Here is an 8,089-nt window from a genome sequence, read left to right on the forward strand (position 1 = left end):
ATTTTTCCAAATGTGAACCCTAGGTTAAATTATTACTAGCATAAGCTTAATCGAGCTTAAGGATTCCAAAAACGTAAAGAACATTAAAAGCGGGCTTGGAATCACTTACTATGGAGCTTGAAAATTGAAGAAACCCTAGCTATGGAGAGAGGAGAATTCGGCAGCAACTAAGGAGGATGATGATCAATTTTGTGTTATTTTTCCCATTTTATTTCATTTAATATCCAAATGACCAAAATGCCCTCCTTACTAAACTTTCAAAATTCCTTCCATGTCCTAATTTTGTCCATGAACTTAAAATTGGTCAAATTGCTATTTAAGACCTCCTAATTAATATTCCAAAACAATTTCATACTAAAACTTCGGGATGCAAATTTTGCAACTTATTCGATTTAGTCCCTACTTTCAATTTAAGCACTTTAGGCATAGAATTTCATCACGAAATTTTCACACAATCATGCAATCATATCATAAACCCCAAAATAATTATAAAACAATTATTTCTATCTCGGATTTGTGGTCACGAAACCACTATTCCGATTAGGCCCTAATTCGGGTTGTCACACATTAGGCCATATGCCATGGCTGATTATTTTCGGTGTTATACTCTTGACATGGTTATTCATGATCATTTTTGGGTAAATGTATGACAAACCTTAGTTGATCCATGGAGGATCATGGAATAGGTAAAGTTTACCTTAAAATAGTTGCTGGCAGCAGCAGTGATGTGATGTGAAAAATTCACTAAAAATAGTAGGAATGGAATTAAATAGTGAATAAATTATGTAATTGAACCTTGATGAACCTACTTTCATATGGAAGAAACAAATCGGTCATATGAGTCGGATTTTAAGAGATATTCAAGATTTCGCGAAACAGGGCCAGAATGGTTTCTGGATCCCCTGCTCCAACTTTGAAAATTTATCATAAATTATCCAGAAACAATTAGAAGTCATACCTTATATGTATAGATTCCCCTTTGAGTCTATTTTCATTAAAAACAAACGACATAAGTTTTGGAGCCCTGTACAGGAAGATATCCAAGTCGTAACGCACAAAGGTCAGTGTAGTCAAACCCTGAAATAGGGGAGATTTTAACTAATAAACTGTACTAATTGGATCGACCAAAAATTCTAGAAAAAAATGTGTAGATGGAATTATGAGTCTAGCTTCAGGAAAAATTTACAGAACTGGTTTTCGAGTTCTGGAACTCAAGATATGATTTTTAAGGTGACAGTGACGCAGTTAGCCAGCTTGTCTGGAAATGTTGAAATGGTCTGTGTGACAACCGAATTTAGTCTGTGAACTCCTCGTGTCCGACTCCGGCGACGGTATCGGGTACGGGGTGTCACACCTATTTCCTGATTTATTGAGAATGGTAGAACAAGATGAGAAATAGATCCTACCTCACAAAGAACCGGTTGAAATTGTGAGCTTAGGAGAAGGATAAGAGGTGAAGATCGGAACATGTATCATTACGGAGATGAAGCGAAACCTCATTGAATTACTTCAAGAATTCAAAGATGTCTTCGCATGTTCATACCAAGATATGCCCCGGTTGAACACTGACATCGTGGTACACCGACTTCCTATAAAGGAAGAATGTAAGCCAGTTCAGCAAAAACTCCGAAGAATGAGACCCGACGTCTTGCTAAAAATAAAAGAAGAGGTTTGAAGCAGTTCGACGCCGGATTCCTGAAGGTGGTAAAATACTCAGATTGGGTAGCCAACATCATCCCCGTCCCTAAGAAAGATGGAAAAGTGTGAATGTGTATGGACTACAGAGATTTGAATAAAGCCAGCTTGAAAGACAATTTCTCACTGCCTCATATCGACACCCTAGTGGACAACACTGCAGGACACTCACTGTTTTCATTCATGGATGGTTTTTCCGAATATAACCAGATCAAGATACATCCTGAATATATGGAGAAAACCACATTTGTAACCATGTAGGGCACGTTCTGCTACAAGGTGATGCCGTTTGGGCTGAAGAATACGGGGGCAACTTATCAAAGAGCCATGATAACCCTTTTTCACGACATGATGCATAAAGAAATTGAGGTTTATGTCGATGATATGATAGCTAAGTCTTGAACAGAGAATGAGCACATACAAGTCTTGAGAAAATTGTTCTTGAGGTTGAGGAAGTTTCAGCTAAAACTCAACCCCGCCAAATGTACCTTTGTAGCCAAGTCTGAAAAGTTACTCAGATTTATGGTTAGTGAGAAAAGGATCGAGATCGATCCAGACAAAGTTAAAGCCATACAAGAGCTATCCTCGCCGCGCACTCAGAAAGAAGTTCGAGGCTTTCTAGGAAGATTAAATTACATTGCTCTGTTCATTTCACAATTAACCGAGAAATGTGACCCGATTTTCCACCTCCTCAAGAAACTCAACCTAGGTGAATGGGATGAAGAATGCCAAAGGGCTTTCGATAAGGTCAAACAGTACTTATCCAACACTCCGGTACTAATGCCACTTAACCCTAATAAGCCATTGATACTGTATTTGGCAGTATTTGAGAATTCCATGAGATGCGTACTTGGTCAGCATGATGAGTCAGGAAGGAAAGAGAAGGCCATTTACTATCTTAGTAAAAAGTTCACGGAATGTGAGACAAGGTACCCACAGATAGAGAAGTTGTGTTGTGCCCTAATTTGGACAACCCGAAGGTTGAGGCAGTATATGTTGTATCACACCACTTGGCTCATATCAAAATTGGACCCTTTAAAGTACATGATGGAGTCAACAACCTTGAATGAAAGGATGGCCCGATGGCAAATTCTGCTTTTTGAATTCGACATAGTCTATGTGAACCAGAAAGCAGTAAAAGGAAGTGCAATAGTAGATTTTCTGGCCAGTAGAGCTTTGAAAGACTACGAGCCTTTGAACTTCGACTTTCCGAATGAAGACCTAATGTGTATTGCTACCACTGAAGAAGGTGCTCTGGAAGAACTTCCCTGGAAACTGAACTTCGATGGGGCGTCAAATGCTGTGGGCAATAGAATCGGGGCCGTCTTGGTATCCCCAAACGGAGATTATTATCCATTCATTAGTAAATTGGATTTTGATTATACGAATAACATGGTGGAATACAAAGCGTGCATCATGGGTGTCCGCGCAGCCATAGAACGCAAGATTAAAGTGCTAGAGGTGTATGGGAATTTTGCGCTAGTGATTTATCAACTCAAGGGAGAATGGGAGACCAGAGACCCCAAGTTGATCGACTATCGAAAACTAGTCCTTGAATTAGTTAAAGAGTTTGATGACATTACCTTCCACTACCTTCTACGAGACGAAAATCAGATAGCTGATGCTTTGGCTACCTTAGCCTCCATGATCAAGGTGAACAAACAAAAAGATGTCAAACCCATCCAGATGAGCATTTATGAAATTCCGGCCCACTGTTACAATATTGAAGAAGATGAAGAGAAAGACGATCACCCTTGGTATCACGATATATTGCAATACGTGAAGAATCGTGAGTACCCGGACCAGGCAAGCGAGAATGACAAAAGAACGCTAAGAAGATTGGCCATCGACTATGTCTTAGATGGGGATATCCTATACAAAAGAAGAAAGGATCAAGTGCTATAAAGATGTGTAGATGCTGTAGAGGCTAAGAAAATCTTGGAAGAAGTCCATGAAGGCGTCTGTGGGATACACGTTAATGGCTTTACAATGGCCAGGCAAATTATGAGATTCGGGTACTATTGGTCCACCATGAAATGAGACTGTGTCAATTACGCTAAGAGATGCCATAAGTGCCAAATCTACGGAGACAAAATTCATATGCCTCATTCACCGCTGCATGTCATGGTTTTTCCATGGCCATTCTCTATGTGGGGCATGGATGTGATTGGACCAATATCGCCTAAAGCTTCCAATGGGCATCGATTCATCTTTGTGGTTATCGACTACTTCACCAAATGGGTAGAAGTCGCTTCGTATGCTAGTGTCACAAAGTCAGCAGTGAGTAAGTTCTTGAAAAAAGAGATCATATGTCGATACGGAATGCCGGAGAGGATCATGTCTGACAATGCATTAAACCTGAACAATAGTACGATAGCGGAAGTCTGCAGTCAATTCAAGATTAGACACCACAACTCGTCACCATATCGCCCGAAGATGAATGGGGCAGTGGAAGCAGCCAATAAAAACATTAAGAAAATTGTGGGGAAGATGACCGAGACTTACAGAGATTGGCATGAGAAGCTACCGTTTGCCCTCTTTGCTCATCAAACGTCAGTCAGAACCTCAAATGGGGCAACCCCTTTCTCTTTGGTCTACGGAATGGAGGCGGTGTTGCCAATTGAAGTCGAGATCCCATCACTCCGAGTGTTATCTGAGTTAAAGTTAGATGAAGCAGAATGGATCCAGTCTCGATACGATCACTTGAACTTAATTGAGGAAAAGAGGCTAAGAGCTATCCGTCATGGTCAGATGTACCAAAAACGAATGATGCGGGCTTATGAAAAAAAGGTTTGCCCTAGAGAATTCCACAAAGGAGACCTAGTTTTGAAAAAGATCCTTCCCATATAGAAGGATTTTCAAGGGAAATGGATGCCTAATTGGAAAGGGCCTTACGTGGTGAAGAAAGCTTTCTCCGGAGGAGCATTGATTCTAGCTGAGATGGACGGTAGAAACTTGCCCAATCCTATAAACTCGGATTTGGTCAAGAAGTATTTTACCTGAAGAAAGAGAGGCCAGAGTGAAAACCCACAAAGGGTGCTCTGAAATAAAAAAAAATACGGATAGGCTAAGGTGAAAACCCGCAAAGGGCACTTTGAGACCAAAGGGGCTTTTGAGTTGAAAACCCGAAAACGGGCAGCTCAAATTTTAAATATGAGGCATATGGTAGTCTTGTCCTCTCGAAATCAGCAAGACAGAAGAACAGTACACCTTGGAGCATCAACAAAATACGCAGGATCTCCTGAATACACATTTGGTTCGAAGGAGCCTTTGAGAAATTGGAATAGTGAAACTCGTGATGCGATATCTGGGGCACCTCTTTTCTCTTTTTAATTTGTGCTTTAGCAAACTTGCTATCCTGTTTGATGTATTCACTTCGAGTTTTACTCAATAAAATTCCATTTAGTCCATTATGATAATCTCTTTCGAGCATTTTTTGTTGAAATCACGATTTTTGGACATGTAATATTCACACAAAAGATGTTATGCATATTACTCTGGAAAGTCTCTAAATAGTACAAGAACCTGAAATAGGGCCACTAGTCAAGACTAATCAGGTTCAAAGTTGGAAACATTTGAAAAAAAGAGTCCTAATTGTGACTATTTCTTCAAATTTTCTACCGAAGATAACGGCTAAGCAAGCGGGCATGATAGCACATCAATGATAGAACCTGGGTGAATTATGAGCAATGACACCTTAAGTGTTTAAAAAGGAATCACTCTCATGACATTCCTACATTCATAATCATTCATTTAGTTAGGAGCACTTGATTCATTTCGATCATAGCATTCTAATTATTTGACATAAACACCACATCTAGTTAGGGACATTTGATTCATCTCGATAATAGCATCCTAGTTATTTGACATACACAGATACAGGAAACCCATTCTACACATCATGTCTTTAGAAGACAGTGTAGCAACATTGGCGAATCCTGCGGATTTGGCATCTCTGTGTTGACAGAGAGCAGATCGAAGATAACAGATTTGGCGTCTCTGTATTGGCGGAGAGCAGATCAAAGATAGCAGATTTGGTATCTCTGTGTTGACAGAGAGCAGATCGAAGATAACAGATTTGGTGTCTCTGTATTGGTAGGGATCAGATCGAAGATAATAGATTTGGCGTCTCTGTATTGGCGGAGAGCAGATCAAAGATAGCAGATTTGGCGTCTCTGTATTGGCGAAGAGCAGATCAAAGATAGCAGATTTGGCATCTCTGTGTTGACAGAGAGTAGATCGAAGATAACAGATTTGGCGTCTCTGTATTGTCAGAGGGCAGATCGAAGATAGCAGATTTGGAGTCTCTGTATTGTCAGAGGGCAGATCGAAGATAGCAGATTTGGCGTCTCTGTATTGTCATAGGGCAGATCGAAGATAGCAGATTTGACATCTCTGTGTTGACAGAGAGCAGATCGAAGATGACAGATTTGGCATCTCTGTATTGGCAGAGAGCAGATCGAAAATAACAGATTGGTGTTCCCAAGTTTTCAAGAAGCAAGTTGAGGATAGCCAATTTGACACTCCTGAAGACATCAGAATACCTTTGGGGAAGATGAGGATCAAGATTTTGAGACTTAGCCAGGCCGGGCAAATTTGGTCCTTTTTATAGTCTTTACTCTATTCTCGTTACACGACAATGAGCAAAGAGGGGCAGCTGTAGTGGCCAAATTTGCCCGACCCATATAAAAACAAAAAAACAAACCAAAAATAAAAATAAATAAAATTATAACAGTCCATTAAATGTTTAAAGTCCAATTACATAGCCCAAACCCAATTACATAACCTAGACCTATTTTTAAAAAATCCAGGACCCAAATACAGGCCCAATAGGCCCAATGTCTAAAACAAGAGCCAAGGCAGAAACCCTAGCAGCCTTGGCTTTATGCAGAAGACACCCAATGACCTCCAGCGCCAGTACAACATTCATGCCTCCACGTCAACAGCCCTCGTACGCCAGCACAGTCTCCGTACGACGCTAGCGCGCACCTGTACCAGCAAAGAAATGGACAAAAGGACAACAGCAACAATGGCCAATACAAAAAAGAACAAAATTGTATTCTTTTATTTCTTTTTTTTTGAACATTCGACTATAAAGCCGATGAGTTTATATTTTATGAGGGTTCTTTTTTACTCAAGCATACAGAAGAAATAGAAAGCAAAAACTGAAGGTGATTTCTGATTAAAAGATCTCTAAATGCTTTATTTCCTTTAGTTTCCTTTTTTTTTTGATTTGTGGTTCTTATATGCGAAAGAAAATAAGAGAAAGAAAGGAGGAAAAGGGGCTTACCTGGTACGTGCGTCATGGGTCACCCTCTACTTTGTTGAAATCGAAGTCAGGGAGAGACCTAGAGGCTAAAACTCTCGTCCTCTAGGCATGATGTGCAGGTGATTGTCTGGGGAATGGGAATCAATGGAGGAAAGAGGATCTAGGGTTTGTCAAATGAGAAGAAAAAGGGGGGAGGCTAATGTCCTGCTAGGGTTCGGCTGAATGAATCCTTATTTAGCCTTTTAAAGGAGCAAAAACGATGCCGTTTGGGCCAAATGTAATGGCCAGAAAACGACGTCGTTTGACACTATGCTCGACGACCCGAACCGAGAGCCCCTGGGATCCGCGTGTTTTCGCGGTGAGGGGTTAATTTCACATTAAATCCCTCCCCTTTTGCCCCGCGTTTAAACCAGCCCATCTGCGCTTCTTTTTGCTTTTTAATTTCTTCCTATAATTTGCTCTATTTCGCAATCAAGTCCGCACTTGTGCGCAACGTTTTAGGGCATAGATTAATTCCATTCTGGGCCCCTACGCATTTGTGCGTTTCGCACTTTGGTCCCCTTTTTGATTACTTTTTTATAAATTAGCCCATTCATTGTAATTGTATTTTGATTAGATCCCCCTTTTATCTAAATAGTTCATTCCTTTATAATTTGTCCCTATTTTTATTTTATAAATTATTTTAATAATTTTATTTCATTTTAAAACCACTATTGTAATGTTTTATTTTTTTATATATACGCTATTATACATATGTATACATACCTTATAGTAAAATTATTTTATTCTATGCATCTTATTAATTCTATATTATTTAACTCATATAGTCTTTTAAATTTATTCTCGTCTTTTATTATATAATCTTACATAACATATCTTTTAAATTATTATTATATATATTTTTATCGTTATCTATATTTGGTCTATATATTATTAGACCCATGTATTTTAATGTGTATTTTTGCTATGATAATATCTTTTGTATATATGTTCTATATAAATTATTTTTATACTTACCTATAATAGCATATATATTTGACTTACATACATTTTTTAACCTATACGTATTATCATTTTCTATACAAATTTACATGTAATTACTTTTAAATTTATGTATATATATTA

Source organism: Gossypium arboreum, chromosome 8 (genome assembly GCF_025698485.1).
Source record: "Gossypium arboreum isolate Shixiya-1 chromosome 8, ASM2569848v2, whole genome shotgun sequence".
NCBI classification, from domain to species: Eukaryota; Viridiplantae; Streptophyta; class Magnoliopsida; order Malvales; family Malvaceae; genus Gossypium; species Gossypium arboreum.